The following is a 25,898-nucleotide window of genomic DNA, read 5'->3' as shown; positions in this document are numbered from 1 at the left end:
TTGAGTGACAGAATGAATGAATGTATAAGTTTCAGTGTTGAAATTAACTTTTAAATACCATTGGCAGACAAACTGATGGATTGATTGTAACTGTACTTGACATTTATGTAGGAAGAACAAAATAAGCAAATTTTGGCTTAAATTGTAGCCAAAAATAGCCTCACTTCAAGTTCATAAATTGGGATCATCAACCCAAAAGACAGCCTCAAGGAAATGAAAAACATGTTATCAAAGCTAAAAGGAGCATCTTCATCTCTATATCTTTACAGGGCATGGCAAACCTTTGGTTAGCAAGCTGAAGCCAGGGGGGTTTGTTCTGTAGCTCTGTGGATCAGAGACTGCAATTAGACACTATCTTTTGCCCAGGAAAACAAGCTAATGAAATTTACCGTCCAATTCATGTAAAGAGTAACAGCAATTGCTGATTAGGGACTAAAAACTAGTTGCAACAACACTTTAATTACATTTCAATGCAAGACTATAAATTAATTTATCCAGATGAAATACTGTACTATGCTGGTTTACAAAATGGCTAATTAGCCCATCCAGAACTTGAAAGAGAACAAAGGACTTTTTATTTAATATATATAAAAAAATAATAAACAGCTACCGGCAAATTATTTCAAGGACATAAGCATTTATTTCAGGCCAGAATCGATATTAGAATACATCTTACTTCAGCCTCAATCCTTCCTAAGTCACTCCGTAGCAGCAGAAGGCTCAGTATTTAACGCATGTTAAGAAGTACTTCTGATACTTGCTTCATCTTTTGAGCTACATAAAGACCAAAGGGTTTAGAAAAGAGTGAAAGAAGTTTTGGGTTTTATGTCTGTCTGTTTTTACTGTCCACCCCATTCAGTCCCATAAGCTCTATTGAGCAGAACCCAGACGGCAGCATTAATCTACCCAGACAGTTGCCTTTAGAGAAATGCTTTTATCAGAGTATAAGCTCGTTTAGGCTATGCACAGATTTCACAGCAATTACCCTTTTTTATATATTGAAACTATCCTTTAAATAGTGCCATTATTTCTCTTCTATTCTTTACAGCAAAGATATAGATGCACGTCTTTCAAGAAATCACAGTTATCAGACAGTAAAGCTTGTAATTTGAGGCTCTATCAAAGGAACTGGAATGTCGTCACACTAAGGGCAGTTCTGCTCTCTCCAGAACAGCTGGCACTACACCTCAGAAACCAAGTAGCCAAAGAAAGCAACTTCTGGTGAATCTGAATGCTATCAGTTTCATCTCCTCTTTTTAGGATGCAGTCTGTGTGTCTAGAAACCAGAGGTGACTGACAATAGTGAGTAACCATATCAGAAACATTTTAAAGGTTAATGAATTCTAGCATAAAATAATGTCAGAGCCATAAACAACTCATAAATACCAAATCTAGGAAAACCACAGAAACAGTCATCGCACTTTAGAGAATGGTAGAACCCCAGATGATAAAACCACCATGGGCTTCTAAATTATTCTTTTAATAAACTTGGTGGAGTATTATACTATCTATCAATATTTATGATATCAGCTAATGATAGTTCAGGGATACAGAATGCAAAACGCAGTCTGTCTCAGTTCAGCTGTGCACTGCCTTGGTAATGACTTCAAGACTGGAAACGGAATTCAGTTCAACTTAGGTAACGAGGAAATCAGTTTCCAGTTTAGCAAAGTAGATGTCTAATTAGCAGCCTTCTTCCCCTTTGTCATACACCCATCACCACATTCAGGTCAGTATGTGGAATAAGTTCCAGAGTGTTATATTACACACTGTGTTATTTATCTGTTAAATTTACAGGTAGAACAAATTTATAAAGACTCTCAAAGTTTAGGGGGAAAATGTATCTACATCCAACTCACTCAAACTTAAGCTTCCAAGGGGCCAAGTAAAAATGGGTTAGCTCGTATGGTAAACTCGACAAATTGAGACAGATGATAGAGTCCTAAGAATCAAGTACCATACCTTAGAATTGGTAGAGTGAGGCAGAGCCACTTTCTAAGACCATTAGCTCTTTGCAATGCCTTCTTAATGAATGATACAAAAATAAACAGAAAGAAGCTTAGCTTCTGGCTTAAAGCCATAGAAGCAAAGAAAGTTGCTGTTAAGGGTCAAAGTTCCAATATCTAGTGATAATGTATTTCTAGTCTTAACATTTCAAAACAGTACCACTGAGTGCTTTAATGCTGTACTCCCCAATGTGATCAATCCATGAATCTGAGAATCTAACTATACCAAAAATACAAAGCAGTTATGAAGTGAAAATATATGTGTTCTGGTAAACATTCAGGGCAGCTGTAACTTTTTTTTTTTTTTTTTACATTTGCTCTTACATGTGCTACCCTGGTGGCTCAGGCAGTAAAGAATCTGCCTGCAATGCAGGAGACACAGGTTCAATCCCTAGGTTGGGAAGATTCCCTGGAAGAGGAAATGGCAACCCACTCCAATATTCTTGCCTGGGAAATCCCATGGACAGAGGAACCTAGTGGGTTCCAGTCCATGGGGTTGCAAAGAGTTGGACACTGAGCGACTAACACTTGCACTTCCTTATAAGTCTAGCACTTAACCTTGTATGTTTTGAGTGAACATGTTTCCTGGAACTAGTTGTTGCCCTCTTCCTGCCCCCCGCCTCCTATTTTTGAAAAGTACAAATGCTACCTGTATGGCACTTTTCTGTCAAAACATGGTAATATAAATTCAATTCCTTACATCTATAAACCATTATTATTTTCATGTGACTTAAAGATAAGGAAATTAAGATTGCCTTATTTGTCCAAAACAGTTGTACATAGCTACTTGGTGGCAGAGTCAACCTGAAAATTCACTATATAAGACTCTGCCACTGTTTGACCTGGAACAAATCATTTAATACAGCAGAAGCTCAGTTCCCTATCTTTAAATATGGGTGAAAGTGAAAAGTGTTAGTCGCTCAGTCGTGTCTGACTCTTTTTGACCCCATGGACTATATAGCCTGTTAGGCTCCTCTGTCCATGGAATTCTCCAGGCAAGAATACTGGAGTGGGTTGCCATTCCCTTCTCCAGGGGATCTTCCTGACCCAGGGATTGAACATGGGTCTCCTGCATTGTAGGCAGCTTCTTTATCATCTGAGCCACAAGGGAATTTTAGAATTTTATTGTGAAAATTTGGTAAGATAATATATACCTGGCACAGAATACTCACTAAATATTATTCTCTTCCTGAGATCAAATATGTTTGCTAAATGCCAAGATAAACAAATTAAACAGAGCTTTTTGCTGCAAGACACTTTGGAGCCTTTAATATGCTATGTGATGCTCCAAGAAGCAAACAGGATACGTAACATTTCTCCCAACAACCAAGCAACCAATTATTTTTCTAGGAAGCATCCATTCATATGTCATGAAATACTAATATTCTATAGGACACACTTTGAGAACTCTGTCGCAGACCATAAGATGTTTTGGGAAATACATGAAATAAATTATTTAGAAATTAGTTCTTTATAATTAATAAATTACTGGTTTTAATAATCTGATCTGAATTCCTAAGTGCTTTTTTGAGGTCACTCCAAAACATCTAATACATAGGAACTATTAAAGCAAAGACTTGTAAATAGAGCCCCAAGCTCAGAAAAATACTTGAGTGGCTCAATTTTATTTCAGGTCTATGTGAATGCTGAACACACCGTATGGTTATCTGTGCTTCCAGGGTAAAAATACAGGCAGCTTTCAAAAGAAGAAAGGTTCTCAGTGATTCCACCTATTTTCCTCCAACGGGCTACATCACCTTTTCTGTGGTTTGCTACTATATGGGTCATCTTCAGGACAGTCAAATGAAAGCGGAAAAGCAGGGGAAGTTTTTCATTCTTTCTCCATCACTCTTAAGAAACGAGAATCCTTTGTGTCATAATAGATAAACTCTGCTCACTGAATGGGGTACTGACCATTAAATCTGTGCTCCAGTGTGTGAGAGCTGTGACCCACATATGTGTTATCAATTCAACAGCAGTTATTGAATGCCCAATTCTGTGCTAAGTCATTTAGGTTGTAAGAAAATAGATTTGAGCAACTTAGAATCCCACAGGTGAGATAAGACTTACATCCAAAAGGAGAGGTGTAGGGAAACTATAATATCAAAGAGAACATAATGAAGAGCTAGATCTTAAGGAACAAACTGTAACTGTCATCTGAACCTGGAGAAAGAGGAAAGATCACTGAGCATCATGGGCTGGAGTTGGCACTTGAGCCGGACCTTGAAAGCCTGTAAGGGGTTGCCACAGGGCTTCTGTGGGCAAAGCCAGTTCCCTCACCCCCTAATGTGCACCAACTGTCAAGGGAGTGTTGGGGGCCACTCTTCCTTTTCAGGAACAAGAGAGGGAATGCAGAGATTTTTGCTTCTTCGCCTCTTCTCCTCTCTGCAATGGATGGATGTATCACCTAAAGAGCCTCAAGTCAGTAGTCCTTCCCCCTGGGTCACAATGAGGTGTTGGCTGCTGGCTTGCCCAATAAAGAAATAGAAAAAAAAAAAAAACCCCACCAACCATAACAATAATTTGAGAGTTTGAGCTGCATAAGAACAAATCTGCAATAAGATAATCTACATGGGCTTGTGCAGAAAGACAAGTGCTATTTTCTGCTTGATTCTGTGACTGGTAGAGAATCACTCAACCCTATGATTGTATTATTTATACGGAACTCACTAGGGTACCATCTGGTGCTAAGCTAACCACAAAAACAGGAAAATCAAACCCAAAGCAAATTGTCTTCATTGGAGTTTTTGCTAATGACCTGTTCTTTGCCAATATTCCAACTGATCACATTTTAGTTTGAAACAGCAAAAGACATTTAATGCTTTAAAGGGAAGTCTTAAAAGGAATTTGGTTAGACATACCCTTGAAAAGATTCTTTACCTATCTAGATCTTCTCAGTCGAGAGGGCACTGCCCCTATTTCAGGTCTTATTACATCTTATTAAGTTGTCAGATCAAGTTCATAATGTCCCATCTCAGTGCCCAGTCACCAAGAGATAAGGGTGAGAGGTGATCTTGCAAGATTGTGTCCTGGAGATGGAAAATGAAGCCAAAATAGTGAGGAGATTTCTGCTGCAGTATAGGAAACAAACTAACAAATGTCACGACGAAAATAATTCTAATCTGAAGTGATTTTTTTTTCCATGAATATTTTATTTTTTTTAAATATTATTTTATTTTTAAACTTTACATAATTGTATTAGTTTTGCCAAATATCAAAATGAATCCATCACAGGTATACATGTGCTCCCCATCCTGAACCCTCCTCCCTCCTCCCTCCCCATACCATCCCTCTGGGTCGTCCCAGTGCACTAGCCCCAAGCATCCAGTATCGTGCATTGAACCTGGACTGGCATCTCGTTTCATACATGATATTTTACAGGTTTCAATGCCATTCTCCCAAATCTTCCCATCCTCTCCCTCTCCCACAGAGTCCATAAGACTGTTCCATACATCAGCGTCACTTTTGCTGTCTCGTACATAGGATTATTGTTATCATCTTTCTAAATTCCATATATATGCGTTAGTATACTGTATTGGTGTTTTTCCTCCTGGCTTACTTCACTCTGTGTAATAGGCTCCAGTTTCATCCACCTCATTAGAACTGATTCAAATGTATTCTTTTTAATGGCTAATACTCCATTGTGTATATGTACCACAGCTTTCTTATCCATTCATCTGCTGATGGACATCTAGGTTGCTTCCATGTCCTGGCTATTATAAACAGTGCTGTGATGAACATTGGGGTACACGTGTCTCTTTCCGTTCTGGTTTCCTCAGTGTGTATGCCCAGCAGTGGGATTGCTGGATCATAAGGCAGTTCTATTTGCAGTTTTTTAAGGAATCTCCACACTGTTCTCCATAAGTGATTTTTAAATCCCACAGTTGGACTCTCAATAAATTATTCCCGTTGAGGCAGCAGACTTGACATTGCACACATATTTTCCTATGTAATCAAAAATGTTTACAACTCTAATGCAAAAGTTGTGTGTGTGTTGAACTTGAAAAAAAGTGAAAGCCTTTCATTTGTGTCCAACTCTTTGTGACCCCATGGACTATACAGTCCATGGAATTCTCCAGGCCAGAATACTGGAGTGAGTAGGCATTCCCTTCCCAAGGGGATCTTCCCAAACCAGGGACTGAACACAGGTCTCCCGCATTGCAGGCAGATTCTTTACCAGCTGAACCACCAGGGAAGTCCATTTTTTAAAAATCCAATAAGGATTTTCCTTTGTAGTTCTTATGGGCTTTTCTTAGATTCTTCCAGCTCTGGTAATTTTCTTTTTGATGGAAATATTATAAAATGGTACCCCAAGTTAATTTGGTTTCAATATTATAAATTCATCATGAAAGCTGTGAACATTACAAGTCCCATTTTGTTCTCATTTGGAGCTAACACCTCAGGTCTTAATGATACCTCAGTACATAATGTCTTGGTTCCCATGTTGACTAGTGTTTGACATTCTCTGTGGCCCACGACTTGATTGTTCACATTTTTAGGACTCCGTTTTTATTACAACCTTCTAGATATTCTTGACAACCCCAAGAAAAAGCTAATCAAATTCCCCAAAAACTGCGATTTTAAGAGAAATAGCTCTTCTAAACTTGAGAGCAAAATGAAATATCATATAGAGTGGTTCCATAAAGTATCTTTCCATGATTCAACCATCGAATTTCCAGAGTTAGGGAGGTCAATCTTGCTTGCTTACTGTAAAATTAAGACTTACTTACAGCCTGAAGCTTAAGATGTACATTTAAAAATACAAACAAACCAGCAATTTTAACTAAGCCAGTTTATTCATGTTCATTGACAAGGGCTGAAGTGTAAAGAGAAGGTAAGCGGTGGAGTCACCTAGGTTCAAATCATGAATCTGCCACTTAGCAGCTTTGTCCCTTGACTAAGTTACTTAAACTCTTTAAGGGTCAGTGACATCCTTTCATCTGTAAAGAGGGCTTTATATTTCCTCCTCCCAGTGTTTTTGTGGAAAGGAAATAGGATGATATTTAGAAAAATCTTGCAGCAATTCCTGGCATGTTATAGGAAATCTATAAATCTGAGTTCAATTGCTCTTTCCCAGTTACTTCCTAAACTTTTCCTTACGACCAACAACTCTGAAAGGGGAGTGATTTACATGTAGCACATCACTGATTACAGAAGTCTAGGGAAACTAAGATCTATCTCTAACTCCATCCTTCATTTAAAATGTTGTCAAATGTCCTTCACAAAATCCCAGACCTCCTTTTGCCCCATTTGTCACTGTATAGCTGAAGTCTGCACTTCATCAATAAGAACTTCTCTATCCACCTCAAAGGTCCAATTTCCTCCATCTCAACCACATCAACCCACTAAAGGAAATAGCCAATTTCCTCATATTAAAAAAGGTTTTGCATTGGTAAATAGGTAAGCAAACAGTATACTCAAAATTGGATGACTTAATTGGGTGACTAATCCAGAACTATCCCAAGGATGAAACAACTAGAAAAAATAAAAGAGAAAAGTCTTCCTAAAAGTTTTTATTTTAGTTGTCAGAAACCTAAACACAACACTGTATTGGAATTAATAGCTGTTTTCTAGCAAGAACTACAGACTAATCTTAATGAATTAATCTGTCTGTAACAATGACAAAGAAACTATATTATTCATCTTCCACATCGAAGCCTTAAAAAAAACAATCCTTGTGGCTCTATTTCCAAGATATTTACCACATTCGATGTTCATTTCCCTATAGTTTATGTAAACAGTTATATTTTCCTGGGGGCACTTTCTATGAGCTTTAATTTGATAATCTTTGACATAGAATAAGCCCTACCTTGTAGGGTTGGTTTGATGACTAAACTAGATTACAGAGATGGCAACATTTGTGAGCACAGTACAAATATTTAACAAGAAGGCAGTTTGGTGCCCATAGTGTCTAGGAAAGGGGAACTGGAGAGTTCTGTAGGCAATATGATCCCCACTCTGGTGGAAAGGAAGATAAATCCTTACTGCACCAGAGAGACAGCTTTTCTAAGGACTCAGAGCCCCACACATAGTCTCCATGCCTTGGACACATGGAGAAGTCTCAATCTCTAGCACCTTTTTCAAAACTCTTTCTTAGACACCCAAAGCTTCCATCATCCTGCTGTCTCCTTGTGAAGCATAGGTAGAAATGATGGATGCTGGTTGCAGGGTCTGTGCCATGAATTCCCTCCAAGGTGGACACCTTCCTGGGGACACTGCTCTGCCTGGCATTGGACACACCATGGTTGTACCTTCACTCCTCTGTCTTGAGATGTTGCTTAAAAGAGATGGCACTGATCCACTCCAGGAAGACTCTTGTTGTTTTCCATCTTGGAGGGGGTGTCTTTTTCTGATCTGATTCCCCAGTTCCAGCTGTGCTCCTCTGTTAAGAACGATGAGGATTTCTCAGAGACGGGGAAGAGGGAGGTGAAACTGGGGAGGGGCAGTGACAGCACAGAATGGATGATTCTAGACCACCCGAGATCCAAGCACGCCCCTGGAACAGGGAAAACTGGGTGTCATTCACTCTAGAAAGAAGCAGGATGAGGGACACAGGGGGCCCAAAGGCAAACTGCAGAAGCCAACTGGTAAAGCCAGCGGGGACTTCCCACTGTTCTTGGAACACAATCCAAGCTGCGTATCCTGGCCCAAGAGGCCCCAAGTGACCCAGACCCCACCTGTTTCTCCAACGTCACCTCAAACACTCACTGCCCCTACCCCATTACTAGCTCGGCCCACCGTGACATTCTTTAGGTTCTTTAGATTTGCTAACTCGTTCCCAGCCTGGAGTCTGTGCACCTGCTCTTCCTCCCATCTGGAACCCTCTTCTCCTGTATCTTTGCCTGGCCACCACTCAGGTTTCAGCCCAAATGTCACCTCAGGGAGGTGACAATCTTAGTTAATGTTTCACAACTCTCCAATACTACCACCACAAAATCACTCTATCCTGTCATCTTGTTCTATTGTCTTCAGTTCAGTTCAGTTCAGTTACTCAGTCATGTCGGAGTCTTTGCAACCCCATGGACTGCAAAGCCTCCCTGTCTATCATCAACTCCCAGAGTTTATCCAGACTCATGTCCATTGAGTCAGTGATGCCATCCAACCAACTTATCCTCTGTTGTCCCCTTCTCCTCCTGCCTTCAATCTTTCCCAACATCAGGGTCTTTTCAAATGAGTCAGTTCTTTGCAAGAGGTAGCCAAAGGATTGGAGCTTCAGCTTCAGCATCAGTCCTTCCAATGAATATTCAGGACTGATTTCCTTTAGGATGGACTGGTTGGATTCCCTTGCAGTCCAATGGACTCTCAAGAGTCTTCTCCAACACCACAGTTCAAAAGCATCAATTCTTTGGTGCTCAGCTTTCTTTATAGTCCAACTCTCACATCCATACATGACTACTGGAAAAACCATAGCTTTGATTACATGACTCTTTGTTGGCAAAGTAATGTCTCTGCTTTTTAATATGCTATTTAGATTGGTCATAACTTTCCTTCCAAGGAACAAGCGTCTTTTAATTTCATGGCTGCAGTCTCCATCTGAAGTGATTTTAGAGCCCCCCAAAATAAAGTCTGACACTGTTTCCATTGCTTCCCCATCTATTTGCCATGAAGTGATGGGACCAGATGCCATGATCTTCATTTTCTGAATGTTGAGTTTTAAGCCAACTTTTTCACTTTCCTCTTTCACTTTCATCAAGAGGCTTTTTAGTTCTTCTTCTCTTTCTGCCATAAGGGTGGTGTCATCTGCATATCTGAGGTTATTGATATTTCTCCCAGCAATCTTGATTCCAGCTTGTGCTTCATGCAGCCTGGCATTTCTCATGATGTACTCTGCATAAAAGTTAAATAAGGAGGGTGACAATATACAGCCTTGATGTATCCTTTTTCCTATTTGGAACCAGTCTGTTGTTCCATGTCCAGTTCTAACTGTTGCTTCCTGACCTGCATACAGGTTTCTCAAGAGGCAGGTCAGGTGGTCTGGTATTCCCATCTCTTTCAGAATTTTCTACAGTTTGTGGTGATCCATACAGTCAAAGGCTTTGGCATAGTCAGTAAAGCAGAAATAGATGTTTTTCTGGAACTCTCTTGCTTTTTCCATGATCCAGCAGATGTTGGCAATTTGATCTCTGGTTCCTCTGCTTTTTCTAAAACCAGCTGGAACATCTGGAAGTTCATGGTTTACATATTGCTGAAGTCTGGCTTGGAGAATTTTGAGCATTACTTTACTAGCGTGTGAGATGAGTGCAATTGTGTGGTAGTTTGAGCATTCTTTGGCATTGCCTTTCTTTGGGATTGGAATGAAAACTGACCTTTTCCAGTCCTGTGGCCATTGCTGAGTTTTCCAAATTTGCTGGCATATTGAATGCAGCACTCTTTCAGGATTTGAAATAGGTCAACTGGAATTCCATCACCTCCACTAGCTTTGTTCATAGTGATGCTTCCTAAGGCCCACTTGACTTCGCATTCCAGGATGTCTGGTTCTAGGTGAGTGATCACACCATCGTGATTATCTGAGTCGTGAAGCTCTTTTTTGTACAGTTCTTCTATGTATTCTTGCCACCTCTTCTTAATATCTTTTGCTTCTTTTAGGTCCCTACCTTTTCTTTCCTTTATCGAGCCCATCTTTGCATGAAATGTTCCCTTGGTATCTCTAATTTTCTTGCAGAGATCTCTAGTTTTCCATTCTATTGTTTTCCTCTATTTCTTTGCATTGATCACTGAGGAAGGCTTTCTTATCTCTCCTTGCTATTCTTTGGAACTCTGCATTCAAATGGATATATCTTTCCTTTTATTCTTTGCCTTTCACTTCTATTGTCTACATGACACTAATCTAAAATTATCTCATTTATCTATGCTTTGTTTGTCTATTATGTATTTGTCTCATTACAGAAGGTATAGTCAAGTTCCTTGTCAGTTTTGTTCCCCACAACATCTCTAATGCCAAGTGTAGTAGTATAGTACCTGACACATAGCAGGTACCCAATACACAAGTGTTACATTTTGAATGATTTAATGAATATTTCAGGACATGAGAAATGGCAATTTGTAAAAATATTTGGGATATTAAGAGAGGAAACAATCTTCACTAAGATGCAAAATACCACAGGGTGTAGAAATATCTCATTTATGAACTGTGGTAAAAATGGGTAGTAGGAATAGGGAGAAAGGGAAGGAGCTCAGAAATGCCAGTGTTAACACTCTGCTTGCCATAACTCTGTTGATACTTCAGACAGAATGATAGGTAGAAAACTAGCTTGGGTTTCAGCACAACTACATGCTTTACAAATGGACTTTACATCACTTAATTCTCTATTACTAAAGATTACTGTTGTAGGTTGGGTCATGGTCCTACATTTAATTAATCTGAGGTTAAAGATTTGCATGGCTGGATGTACTAATTCAGAGTAATCAAGTATTGATTGTGTCTTTTACCAACAATGAAATAATAATAGTCAGCTTTTATTCGGTGCCCTGAGTCTTCTCAAATCCCAGAATAATCAGTGAATAGTTCATTTAAGCAGTTGCAGTGTGAGGCATAGTTGAAATATTATTCCTAAATTTTAAAACAAATAAAAACTCAGTTTGTTCAATATCTTGTAATAATCTATAATGGAAAAGAATTTAAAAAGAATATATATATGCATGTATATAGCTGAATCAATTTGCTGTACATCAGAAACTAACACAATATCATAAATCAACTCTCCTTCAATTAAAAAAAGAACTCAGTTTGTCATTTATTACAATCAGAAGTTTTCTTCAGAATGTGGAAACTCAAATTGAAGATTTCTCTCTGCCTTCATTAGTTCTATCATACACCAAGCCTGAGAATCTTTGCTTAACAAAGCACAAAATTTGTACTTTGGGAAATGACTATATTTCCAACTTTAAATGAGGGAAATAGCCCATATTTCCCTATGGAAATGGATCCATACCATTCCCTATGGTATGGATGGAGAAATTGACACCTTCTCCTCAGTTCCACTGCTCCCAATACACAGGTCTCACCCAAAGCCCCTTATTTATGGTTTCTCACAGTCCTGTCTCTAAAACCATCCAGTGTTCCAGGACAATCCAATATAATGAATTCACACTCTGCACAAGGCTTTCTGCTAAATGCTTGTAGAAATTACTCAGAACAGTCTCTGTCTTCAAGTAGTTGATAATCCAACAGACATCAGAGAGATTTAAAAAAAAGTCTCTGTATAACACTAGGAAGTTTATGCTAGTTAGCAAGGAAAATGTTAACTATTTTCCAAGGAAGGGGCAATCTATTCTTGAGGCTCTGCTCTTTTACTTTTATACATTCTCCCTGAGTAATTATATTCATGACTCAACTTCTATTATTGTCAACATGGTGATTGATTCCAGATCTGTCTATCCAGTCCAGATCTCGCCATCTGTATTTGTAAATCTCTAGTGACTAGCTTCAATCCCCTGGAAGATCCTGAAGTTTATGAAACATCCAAATTCAAATTCATTAACGCCTCTCACTCTTCTGCTTCCTAAATTCTCCATGTCTGCAAATGGGTTAACCATGTTCCCAAAACCACACCTCCCCAGCCAGAAACCTTAGAATCACCCTCTATGCCTCACTCTGGTTTATCCCTCAACATCAGGTCCCAACAACACTATCTTTCTACCTCACAGGATGCCTCAGAGGATGCAACTCCCTCTGCTCTACATCCATGTTGCTACCATCACTGCCTCATCCATTCATGTTCATGAACTCAGTGGTTATTCACACCTGGATTTCAGTCTTAGCTCTGCCTTTTCCAGTTGGTGACCTTGGGCAACTACTTACTTTCTGCCTCAGTTTCCTCAACAAAAAAATGGGAATAATATTCCTTATACGTCACAGGGCTGATAGAAATCTTTGGAAAAAGCAATGTATATATAGCACTTTACAGAGCACCTAATACATAGTAGGTGTTCAATAAATTATAATTGCAATTATTATTGTAATATAAGAACCACAGACTGACTCTGATCTACCTTCAGAGCCTCATTTCTCATTTTCCACTCCATCTTTGCCCCAATTCTATACTGAAGCCTCATCAGATTTTGTATGATTCTATCCCACTGCATTTCCTGTTCTCTCTGTCTCAAATGTTGTCCGTGTCTTACCATTATTCAACACCAGTCCTTCCAATGAACACCCAGGACTTATCTCCTTTAGGATGGACTGGTTGGATCTCCCCGCAGTCCAAGGGACTCTCAAGAGTCTTCTCCAACACCACAGTCCAAAAGCATCAATTCTTCAGTGCTCAGCTTACTTCACAGTCCAACTCTCACATCTGTACATGACCACTGGAAAAACCATAGCCTTGACTAGATGGACCTTTGTTGGCAAAGTAATGTCTCTGCTTTTTAATATGCTGTCTAGGTTGGTCATAATTTTCCTTCCAAGGAGTAAGCGTCTTTTAATTTCATGGCTGCAATCACCATCTGCAGTGATTTTGGTGCCCAAAAAATAGTCAGCCACTGTTTCCCCATCTATTTGCCATGAACTGATGGGACTGGATGCCATGATCAGTACTATATCATATTACATTTTTAAAAAATTATCTGTTTTCAAGTCTGTTTCCTATTTGTGATGAACTCTCAGGTCACTTTGGTCCTCGTTACTAAGGTAATATCTTACACAGAGCTGATGTGCAGTAACTGGTCTTTTAAAGAAACATTTCCTAGCTGAGATAACCTGGGCACACTTCATTGAAGGATATTTTAATGGGAAAAGGGAGCAGAATGAAAAAGACAATTTTTTTCTCAATCCTGTCATCTCCTCTCTGAAATGCTATCAGTACTTCCATCATCACACACCATCCACCCCTATAAGACCAAACCTCCCTACTCTTAAACAAGCCCTCTGACAGACTGAAGAAACCCTGGTGTCTACTAATTGAACTTGAGTGAAATATTCATGTAGTGGCAGGAAGGAAACAGCTGGGTTCAGATTGTAGAGGACCGTGAATTTTGAATTTGAAGTTTGGACTTCACCCAGTAGATAATAAGGCGCCATTGGACACTGTGTGGCAGGGTATACCATGGTCCAAAAGGTATTTTTAGGAGATTCCCATGGATGGGATCTTCCCTGGACTTCCCTGGTGGCTTAGATGGTAAAGCATCTGCCTACAATGTGGGAGACCTGGGTTTAATCCCTGAGTCGGGAAAATTTCCTGGAGAAGGAAATGGCAACCCCCAGAATACTGGGCAACCCCCAGTATTCTTGCCTGGAAAATCACATGGATGGAGAAGTCTGTTAGGCTGCAGTCCACAGGGTCGCAAAGAGTTGGACATGACTGAGTGACTTCACTTTCACTTTCATGGATGGGATGTACAGAAATGTATTAAAGAATAAAGTCAATTCTTAGAGGGACAGAAGAAGAAAGGGACCAACATTTGTGGGAAATATCTATGTGGCAGTTCATTATTGTAAAAGCACTTTATAGATATATATATATGTATATGTATAAAATCTCATTCAATCCTAGCAATAATAATAAATTCACCATAAAGTAATGGTTTAGGGTAGTAAAAGAATTTGCACAAGTAAAAAGGTGGTAAATAGAAGAGCTGGGACTCCAATTCTAGTATGCTTGATGTTAAAGCCTAGACTGGATATTCTTATTTATGTACCCTGGAAGCACTTGAGGACAGAAATTCAACAAAATGAAAAAACAACCTATGGAATGGGAGAAGGTATTTGCAAACCATCTATTTGATAAGAGGTTAGTATCCTACATATATTTACATGTAAATATATAAAATGTATATTTAACATATAAATTATATATATATATATGAAAAGTGAAAGCATTAATCACTAAGTCTTGTCCAACTCTTTGCGACCCCATGGACTACAGCCCACCAGGCTCCTCTGTCCACAGAATTCTCCAGGCAAGAATATTGGAGTTGGTTGCCATTCCTTTCTCCAGGGGGTTTTTCTGACTCAGGGATTGAAACCAGATCTCCCACATTGCAGGCAGACTCTTTACTGACTTAGCCAACAGGGAAGACTTATATATGTAAATACATAAAATTTATATCTAACATTATATATATAACTCACACAATTGAATAGCAAAAAATGTCTGACTGGAAAAAAAAAATTTGAGTATAAACACTTCTCCAAAGAAGACATACAAATGGCTGACAGTTACATGAAAAAGTGCTTAGTGTCACTAATCAGCAGGGAAATCTGAAGCTAAATCACAGTAAGATACCACCTCATACTTCTTATTAGCAAAAACGGCAAGGGATAAGTACTGATGAGGACACAGAGAGAACTAACAGAACCCTGGGACTCTGTTGCTAGGAATGTAAATTGGCACAACCATTTTTGAAGATAGCATGAAGGTTCCTCAAAATATTAAAATAGAACTACTTTATGATCTGGCAATCCTACTTCTGGGTATAAATCCAAAGAAGAGAAATCCGGATCTCAAAGAGATGTCTACACTCCTGTTCTGTGCTGTGCTTAAGTCACTCAGAGGTGTCTGACTCTTTGCGACCCCATGGACTGTAGGCACCTCTGTCCATGGGGATACTCCAGGCAAGAAGAGTGGAGTGGGTTGCCATTCCGTTCTCCAGGGGATCTTCCCAACCCAGGGATCAAACCTGGGTCTCCCGCATTACAGGCAGATTCTTTACCATCTGAGCCACCTGGGAAGCGCATAGCTACTCTATTGAATACTTGAAATTTGCTTAAAGGAAAGATCTTAAGTATTCTCACAGAAAGGAATGAAGGAAAGGGAGGGAGGGAGGCAAAGTGAGAGGGAGGGTGGAAGGAACAAAGGAAGGAATAACAGGGAAAATGGCAACTTTGTGAGGTGGTAAATATGTTAAATAAATAGACTGTGCTATTTCACAGTGCAGGCATATATCAAAACATCAACGTGTACACCTTCAATATACAGAATTTTTAATTTGTCAATTATCCTTCAAAGCAAACTCTCCAGAAACCTCATTCTAAGTGAAAGAAGTCATATACAGAAGAGTAAATGATGCTTTTGAACTGTGGTGTTGGAGAAGACTCTTGAGAGTCCCTTGGACTGCAAGGAGACCCAACCAGTCCATCCTAAAGGAAATCATTCCTGAATATTCATTGGAAGGACTGATGCGGAAGCTGAAACTCCAATACTTTGGTCACCTGATGCAAAGAACTGACTCATTGGAAAAGACCCTGATGCTGAGAAAGATTGAAGGCAGGAAGAGAAAGGGATGACAGAGTATGAGATGGTTGGATGGCATCACCGACTCAATGGACATGAGTTTGAGCAAGCTCCGGGAGTTGGTGATGGACAGGGAAGCCTGGTATGCTGCAGTCCATGGGGTCACAAAGAGTCAGACATGACTGGGCTACTGAACTGAACTGAAATACTATACAATTTCACTAACATGAAATTCTAGAAAAGGCAAATTTAATCTATGGTGATAGAAAACTGATCAATGATTCCCAGATCAATGAGATTGGGGATAGGGCAGAATTAACCAGGAATGGGCAAAAAAAAAAAATCTATCTTAAGGGGTTATGGAAACATCCTAAGACTTGAATAGTGGTGGTGATTTTTATGGGTTATGTATTTGTCAAAAGTCACTAATGTATGTACTTAAAATGGGTGAATTTTATTGTATGTAATTACACCTAAATAAAGTTGATTTAAGAAGAAACAAAAAATGTCTTTCAGTTTCCTCAAAATTTGTTGCACAAATTTTCCAATTTAAATTTAGTACTTCATTAGATGAAATGCCAGGAGAGTTACTTTTAAGTGAAAAAGGATAATGTGAAAATATCATCATATTTATTTAGAAATATTCAGGTTTTATAAATGCACCCTTATTTGGTATCTCAGAATCAACAGTTTTGTCACTTAGTACCTTTTTCTTTTTATGGTAATGGATCTAATACATTCCATTCACATTTTATTCTGTATATCCAAAGCAGAACATAAAGAGCATCTGATCCAAGACAAGTTTGATCATCTAAGTGTCCAATGTATTTGTTAGGGGTCCTTTGACTTTAAGGTAAGAAATGCAGAATGCTTTCCAAGTTTGTTAATTAATAGCATCCCTAGACAAATATCTTCTTACTGCTGTGCCTGATTGCTAAATCTCTCTGCTTCAAGGCAACAGATGGCTTAAATTCTCCCAGAATTAAAAAGGAAATAATCTAGAATTCCTTGTGATTCAAGGGACTAAATTTAATTAGGCTATCCTATAAGTTACAAATATCCTAGAAAAACTGAAGATGATCAAAATGGAAATGAATGGTTGCTATCTTCTAATTGTGTGAGTACTGTGTAATAGTCTTTATAGTACCAGTTGATGAAATACTGCTACCATAAAGCAGCATGTACTAAACCCAACCAAAGCCTCCAACAGTCTCTGTTCTTAAACTTTTTTTTATGACAGCAATCTTCCTCTCTGGGCTTAGAAGCTAATACAGATTGCAGAGTTCCTTGAGCAGTCTTTAATAAGTCTGATTCAAAAGTAACAGTAACAAAATTCTTTCCTAGAAATTTTATCTTAAGGTTCATTTAGTTCAGAGAACTTTTTTGGATTGATCCAGATTATATGAGTTCTATGAATTAACACTATTTAAATATCAGTCTAAGCAATATTAAAACATTTTTTCTTCTTTACAATGAGTTGTATGTCATATGGTCCCCTCTAGATTGAAAGCCATCAAAGACAGGAATAAAAATGCCTGCATCCATTATGTTATAAAAACACACTGCTCATAGATCCTCATCAAATGCTTAATCATTGACACTATCTGAACGTCTGCCTGTTGTATGGGATATGCCAGACCAACGTGGCCTTATAAAGTAGAGCCTGTTTCATACTGGTATTTTCTTTTCTTTTTATTAAAGTATTTAAGTATTGATTTACAGTGTTGTGTTAGTTTCAGGTGTACAGCAGAGTGATTCAGTTATATATATGTATACATATTAATATTTCCTATTGTCATTCTACTCACTCAAATCTTTGTCTATTACTATATAACTAAAGTCAGGCAGGCTGCTTGCAAAAAAAGGGCCCCCCCTTTTTTTTTTAACACGAATATCTCTCCAAATCTCTGTATCTCTTCCCAATGTTCTGGCCTTTCCACTGCATTTTCCAAGAAATTCTCTTTGAATAGAGATTAATTTTTAGTTTGAAAGCACATTTTAATATTCTCTATTATTTCACAGACACAGGGAATCAAAATTTTTCCTAAAAAATCATGGAAAATGAGTCTCAGCATCTTATACCAACTGCATACATCATTCTCTACTCCATCCCTACTCACCAACATATACACATACAGACACAAAATCCCAATCTGTAGCACAACCATCTAACACTCGATATTTTGGTAGAGAGAGGAGACAAGTATACTAAAAAGAAAGGAAGAGGGTACATTATATTTTAATAATGTGACAAGGTCTAAGCAACAAAATTATTAAATATTCGGCTTATGTAAAGCAGTCATCCTCAGCCTATCTTTGAGCCTCACCCCATCCCTGATCTATATCCCAGAGTGTATGAGATGACAAGAAGCTCGGAAATAGAGTAAAAGATGAGGTTGGCCTTAGGCACCATCTGGCATCCACATGACATAAAACTAGGAGCCACATGCTTATCACACATGCTTTTCTCACAAAGGAGTATCAGTCATAATTCATTTTGTTTGCTGGCCACCATTTCAAATTATATGATCTCTTACAGTTATAATGGTCATACTTAATCTCTAGTGATATACAGACTTAGCCTTGTTATCATAGAATTTGTCCTGTTTTCCAGTAGAAAATGGTTTTTAAATGGCTATTTGTTTTTGGTAAGTTTCTTGATTTTGCTAACCCCATAAGACACTGGGGATTATGGATGAGAATAATTCTTCTAACAGTTTCCACAGTGATACACATACATTATGCACTCTTATAATGATGATTTTAGAAGACAAAAATCACCCGTCCCCTCAGAGGCTAACTCAATTGTATGCATTTAAAAAATAGTTCTCTTTTTTATGACTATAAAAGCAATACATTTCAATGAAAAAAAATCCAACAGTTTAAATATGAGTAAAACTGGGAGAGAAAGAACCATGCAGTCTGGGTGGTAGACAACTAGGTTCAAGAATACCTGATTCAGATTCTTTGTGCTGGGTTAAGGAGGAGCCAGACAGGGACTGAAGCAAGCAATGTGATCAAAATACTGCTTTGCTGGGCGATGTGGAACTGGAGCAGAAGGGCGTTCATTACAGTGATGCCTGAAACAGGACAAAGGGAGTGGTGGTCGAAGACGGGGAAGAGCCCAAGACCAAGCCAGAGGCCAAGAAGAGTAAGACAGGAGTGAAAAAGAGGCAGCAGGAGAGGACGCAGTTCTGTATGAAGACCCCCAGATCAGAAAACCTCACCCAGTGGCAAATCAGCCACACTCAGGTTCTGCTCGTGGAATGTGGATGGGCTTCAAACCTGGATTAAGAAGAAATGTTTAGATTGGGTAAAGAAGAAGCCCCAGATATCCTGTGCCTCCAAGAGACCAAATGTTCAGAGAACATTTGAACCAGTTGAACTTCAAGAGCTGTCTGGGTTACCCCATCAGTACTGGTCAGCTCCTTCAGACAAGGAGGGGTACAGTGGTGTGGGCCTCCTCTCCCATCAGTGCCCGCTCAAAGTCTCCTATGGCATTGGTGAGGAAGAACATGATCAGGAAGGCCGAGTGATTGTGGCTGAAGATGATGCATTTGTGCTGGTGACAGCCTATGTGCCTAATGCAGGAGGAGGTCTGGTACACCTGAAGTACCGCCAGCACTGGGATAAAGCCTTTTGCAAATTCCTGAAGGGTTTGGCATCCTGCAAGCCCCTTGTGCTATGTGGGGACCTCAACGTGGCTCATGAAGAAATTGCCCTTCGCAACCCAAAGGGAAATAAAAAGAATGCTGGCTTCACTCCACAAGAGCAGCAGGGCTTCGGGAAACTGCTGCAGGCTGTGCCACTCAGTGACAGTTTCCAGCACCTCTACCCCAACACAGCCTACGCTTACACCTTTTGGACCAATATGATGAACGCACAATCCTAAAACATTGGTTGGTGCCTTGATTATTTTTAGTTATCTCAGTCTCTGTTGCCTGCATTGTGTGACAGCAAAATCCATTCCAAGGCTCTGGGCAGTGACCACTGTCCCAATACCCTATACCTAGCCCTATGACACCTCTCCCAAATCACATTGAGCCTGGGAAATAAGCTCACCAAGCTAGCTTTAAACTTCTTACCCCCAAACTTCTTTAATAACTGCTCTCTAGAGAAATCTGCACTGTATTTCCCTTCTAAACTACAGAATCCTTTACCCAGCCTTCTAATAACAGATCGGACACGACTGGGCAACTTCACTTTCACTTTTCACTTTCGTGCACTGGAGAAGGAAATGGCAACCCACTCCAGTGTTCTTGCCTGGAGAATCCCAGGGACGAGGGAGCCTGGTGGGCTGCCATCTATGGGGTCACACAGAGTTGGACACGACTGAAGCGACTTAGCAGCAAGTTCTCAAGGAAGGTGTTTGTGTAGGGGTGGTGCTTTTTTTATTTCTTTTTTTTTTTTTTTACATTAAACAAAAGCTATTGATATTTCCTTTGAACTGTCCATATGAAAATAAAGAGCTATAGTTAAAAAAAATCTGATATGATATACAACCCATGGAAGGAAAAACAGTGATTTTATATTTGAAAGGATTATTTGGATATGGTTATGTCAATATGCTTCCATCAAAATAGTCATGTCAGGCAGTCATACCAAAACATTCTGCTTTGAGACGGAAACTAGTGAAACACAAGAGGGAAAATCTGGGTAAGACATGGTAAAGGAGGCATGTTCTTGAGAGGTCTGTGTCATTTTGATCAATGTTGGGGAAGCTAGCAAAAGGATCTGATAAGCAGCTGTAATGTAATTGAGATTTCATTCATTTTAAAAATCAAATTCTGCATCAGATTTTCTTTTTTTTTTAATTTTATTTTTAAACTTTACATAATTGTATTAGTTTTGCCAAATATCAAAATGAATCCGCCACAGGCATACATGTATTCCCCATCCTGAACCCTCCTCCCTCCTCCCTCCCCACACCATCCCTCTGGGTCGTCCCAGTGCACCAGCCCCGAGCATCCAGTATTGCGCATCGAACCTGGACTGGCAACTCGTTTCTTACATGATATTCTACATGTTTCAATGTCACTCTCCCAAATCTTCCCACCCTCTCCCTCTCCCACAGAGTCCAAAAGTCTGTTCTATACATCTGTGTCTCTTTTGCTGTGTCATATACACGGATATCGTTACCATCCTTCTAAATTCCATATATATGCGTTAGTATACTGTATTTATGTTTTTCCTTCTGGCTTACTTCACTCTGTATAATAGGCTCCAGTTTCATCCACCTCATTAGAACTGATTCAAATGTATTCTTTTTAATGGCTGAGTAATACTCCATTGTGTATATGTACCATTGCTTTCTTATCCATTCGTCTGCTGATGGACATCTAGGTTGCTTCCATGTCCTGGCTATTATAAACAGTGCTGCGATGCACATTGGGGTACATGTGTCTCTTTCCCTTCTGGTTTCCTCAGTGTGTATGCCCAGCAGTGGGATTGCTGGATCATAAGGCAGTTCTATTTCCAGTTTTTTAAGGAATCTCCACACTGTTCTCCATAGTGGCTGTACTAGTTTGCATTCCCACCAACAGTGTAAGAGGGTTCCCTTTTCTCCACACCCTCTCCAGCATTTATTATTTGTAGACTTTTGGATCGCAGCCATTCTGACTGGTGTGAAATGGTACCTCATAGTGGTTTTGATTTGCATTTCTCTGATAATGAGTGATGTTGAGCATCTTTTCATGTGTTTGTTAGCCATCTGTATGTCTTCTTTGGAGAAATGTCTATTTAGTTCTTTGGCCCATTTTTTGATTGGGTCATTTATTTTTCTGGAGTTGAGCTGTAGGAGTTGCTTGTATATTTTTGAGATTAGTTGTTTGTCAGTTGCTTCATTTGCAATTATTTTCTCCCATTCTGAAGGCTGTCTTTTCACCTTGCTAATAGTTTCCTTTGATGTGCAGAAGCTTTTAAGGTTAATTAGGTCCCATTTGTTTATTTTTGCTTTTATTTCCAATATTCTGGGAGGTGGGTCATAGAGGATCCTGCTGTGATGTATGTCAGAGAGTGTTTTGCCTATGTTCTCCTCTAGGAGTTTTATAGTTTCTGGTCTTGCATCAGATTTTAAAACATTCATAAATCATATTTCAAAATATTGAATCATATGCAAAATATTAATTGATTTTATAACAAATTGATAACTACTCATTGCTCAACACTGTTCATTACTCTTTATGTATATTATATCATGCGATTATCATAGGAGCCCAGAGTAGTAGTTACTATCCCATTTCACAGTTAATAAAGGAAAACTATGGACTCAGAGAGGTTACAGAATTACAAGGTCATGCATGCATGCTAAGTCACTTCAGTTGTGCCTGACTCTTTGTGACACTATGGACTGCCAGGCTCCTCTGTCCATGGGATTCTCCAGGCAAGAATACTCGAATGGATTGCCATGCCCTCCTCCAGGGGATTTTCCTGACCCAGGGATAGAACCCTATCTCTTATGTCTCCTGCACTGGCAAGCAGGTTCTTTACCACTAATGCCACCTGAGGGGGTGGGGGTGGGCTTCCTTGGTGGCTCAGACGGTAAACAATCTGCCTGCAATGTGGAAGACTTGGTTCGACCCATGGGTTGGGAAGATCCCCTGGAGGAGGGCATGGCAACCCACTCCAGTGTTCTTGCCTGGAGAATCCCCATGGACAGAGTAGACTGGTGGGCTACAGTCCATAGGGTCAGAAAGAGTTGGACACAGCCGAGTGACTAAACACAGTGCACAGCACCACCTGGGAAGCCCTGAACTACAAGGTTATATGGAATTAAAGGGTTATCATAGGTACAGAGCACTGATTCATCTCATAAAAAAATAGGAACTTCATTTGATGTACTTTCTCATAGAGTCACTGTATCTTATAAATACATTTCTAGGTTTTGCCTATTCTTTCTATAATACTGCAAAAAAAAGTATCATTTAAATTGAAAGTGAAAAAAATAAAAAGGCTTAAACATTCATAAACGATTAGTAGGAACATAACAGGAATTTAATTATATTGCAATATTTCTACACATGTAGAATGATACAATTGCTTTCCATAGTCATCGGCCTTTTTTTCAGCAGAAATATGTCAATATTAAATCACAGTGAAGTAATTGATTGTATTACAACCTAAAGCTAAAAGTATATTATACAATTAAATATATTTAAGTTCTCTTTTTAAAGCATAATTTGCACCTGAATATCTTTCCAGTCCCTACACCTAGAAACAGATAGTTCAAATGTGAAGCAATATCATTTTTCAATTTTGGTAGGTGAATTATTTTATATATGAGGTTATGGAAAACAGAAATTGTAGCTTTAAAACCCATAATTTTATGAATGCGTGGGTGCAAATAACTTTATTTTTTCCATTAAATACTTGTATAGATTGTTCCTATATGAAAATCATTACTATAATTTATAAAATAGCATTAATATAATCAACACAATTCTGTACATTCTGATATTGCTCATGCATTTAATTTATTCCAGCATGTTAAATCAAGCACTTTAACAAACTAAACACATACTTTATCTTGATGAATAGTGTTATACAGATCTACTCCAATGTATTACAATATAACCATTATTATCAAACATATTTTCCACAAAAAGCTATGCAATGTAATAGTTAGAACAAGGCAGATGTACATTTGAATATTGGCTCTGCCATGGAGTAGCTGTTATGTCACTGGAGAAGCTCCTTAACATCTCTGAGGTTGAGTTTCTTCCTCCATAAAAATAGGGATAAAAATAACTACCACACAATGTTGTTGTGAAATTGCTGTTAAATAAGTTTACATACACGACAGTGTTTGGCCCAGAGCAGGCACTCAGTGAATGTAAGTATACTTCCTTTCTGAAAATATTACATGACTAATTGGGAGTGGGGTGGTTCCAAGTATTCAGTTAAGATGGCTTGTTTCTGTGTTTTAATTTAACTATGCTATATAAGCAACCAGTTCTCAACATTGTTTAAAAGCAGTTAGTGAAAAAAATACATGTTAGCTATTCTTTGTCAATTGTCACAAGAATTAGTGACATGCTTTTGGGATTGGACTAAAAAATCCTGGGTTTTCTTCAAAACGACTATGAATGTGCATGCAGTTGAAGGATGGTAACAATAAAAAAAGGAACGCTGGGTCATTAGGTCCATCTTCTGGCTTTTCCATGGTTTAAAAAGATAGATAAAACAATTATTACACAAATCACTTGGGTGCTGTGATGACAGAATGAGATTAGGAAGGAGCTTTATTACCAGCCTATAAATGTGTCATAAAAGTACAGTCATTTTATTGGTTTTTCTATTTCAAGCAGCTGTCATTTTAGTCATATGTGTTTTCTGCCATCCATGATACATAACTATGTATTTTCAGTATTTCCAACCAATTAACAGGCCAGGAAAGTAAAAGGCAGAATTTCCTAAGTCCAAACTCAAAGTTTTTAAGAGGCTAATGCAATTTTTTAAAGTTCATTTAAGTAATAAAAAGTCACTTGATTCATGTTTATGTCTCTTAGTCTAACCTAGTGAATTGTAGACATCTGAAAGTGGAAATAATTCCTCAGCCTCTTTTGACAGTTGGTGAATATTTCTGTCTGTGTTCTACATATTAACCAGTGTCTTGACATAAAATATTACTTATTTTAAAGAACTAGGTAAAAATAATCTTTAATTTTTCTTTCAAAAGGACACTTCAAACTCCCACTCAGGGTAAATAACACTGTTAATGATGACCTGTACAATTATAAAACATTTCTGAATAATTCAATCGTGTTATTAAAAAGGGTGGTCGAGATATTGTAAAAAAAAAAAAATGTCAAACTGATTATTGAAGTGCAATGAATGATTTTTGACTTGCATTGACTTATATCTCAATAATTCTGAGTAAGAGAGACACATAATCTACCTTAAATAAATGTATTCCTTTGATTACACCAAGAAATCAACAAAATGACCTCATCAGGTTTGGCTAATAATAGACTAGTGAAGAAATAATTTTAAACAAGTATCCAATACAACCCCAGATAATTTTACCCCAAACTCAAAAACATGATTTTTTTAAATTACTATTTAGAAATTATTTAAAATGTCTCTTTGGAAGTACAGTCCTTTGATTAACTAACTTTTTAGTGGAGAATTCCTATAAAAATAACCTTTCTTGCTACATCTGAGCCAGTGTTCATCTTATTTGTCCTATGCCCAAATTTCAAGAAAACAAGGGCACTTACAGGGCCAAAAAGGCAGTTTGAGGTTTACATTCTCCAAGACTTTAGATGCCAGAGTGCTTTAACATTGCCCAGCTGTTCCAATTACTTCCACATGTCTTAAATTTCCCCTTCATGGCGACCTTGATGTCTAATGCACAGGTACACTCTCTTGAGTAGGCAGGTTCCTCTCACAGCACAGTTAGTAACTTAGTGGTATAGAATCAATACATCATAAGGATCGTTTGATTCACTTTGGAGGAAGGCAGTTAAACCTGACATCTGTAGTCATGATTACTTTCCAACCAACAGGAATCTTTAAAGCATATCAAAAGGTGTCATTCAAATACTATGGCTACAAATAAATGAATCCCTTTATGAGACTATGAGCCTATATGCCAGTCCCAAAGCATTGCTTTTTTCCCATTTTAAACCCCAAAATACATTTTTTAAATAGTTCAAACTGGCTGTTTCTAAACTTTTATTTTATTGCACACTAAACCTTCAGAAATAATTATTCATTGAAA

General features: G+C 38.5%; 1 protein-coding gene and 1 pseudogene across 1 annotated transcript in view; one reads left to right on the top strand and one right to left on the bottom strand.

The window, feature by feature from the left end:
- The window catches only part of LOC106701423 (teneurin-1-like), a 349,065-nt gene that overhangs the window by 234,435 nt on the left and 88,732 nt on the right, over positions 1-25,898 (bottom strand). The gene's annotated exons all lie outside the window — the stretch shown is intronic.
- On the top strand, positions 19,254-20,278 carry LOC102276795 (DNA repair nuclease/redox regulator APEX1 pseudogene; annotated as a pseudogene).

The sequence above is a fragment of the Bos mutus genome, chromosome X (genome assembly GCF_027580195.1).
Source record: "Bos mutus isolate GX-2022 chromosome X, NWIPB_WYAK_1.1, whole genome shotgun sequence".
In the NCBI taxonomy this organism is placed as follows: domain Eukaryota; kingdom Metazoa; phylum Chordata; class Mammalia; order Artiodactyla; family Bovidae; genus Bos; species Bos mutus.
This window is presented reverse-complemented; position numbering and strand designations above follow the sequence as displayed.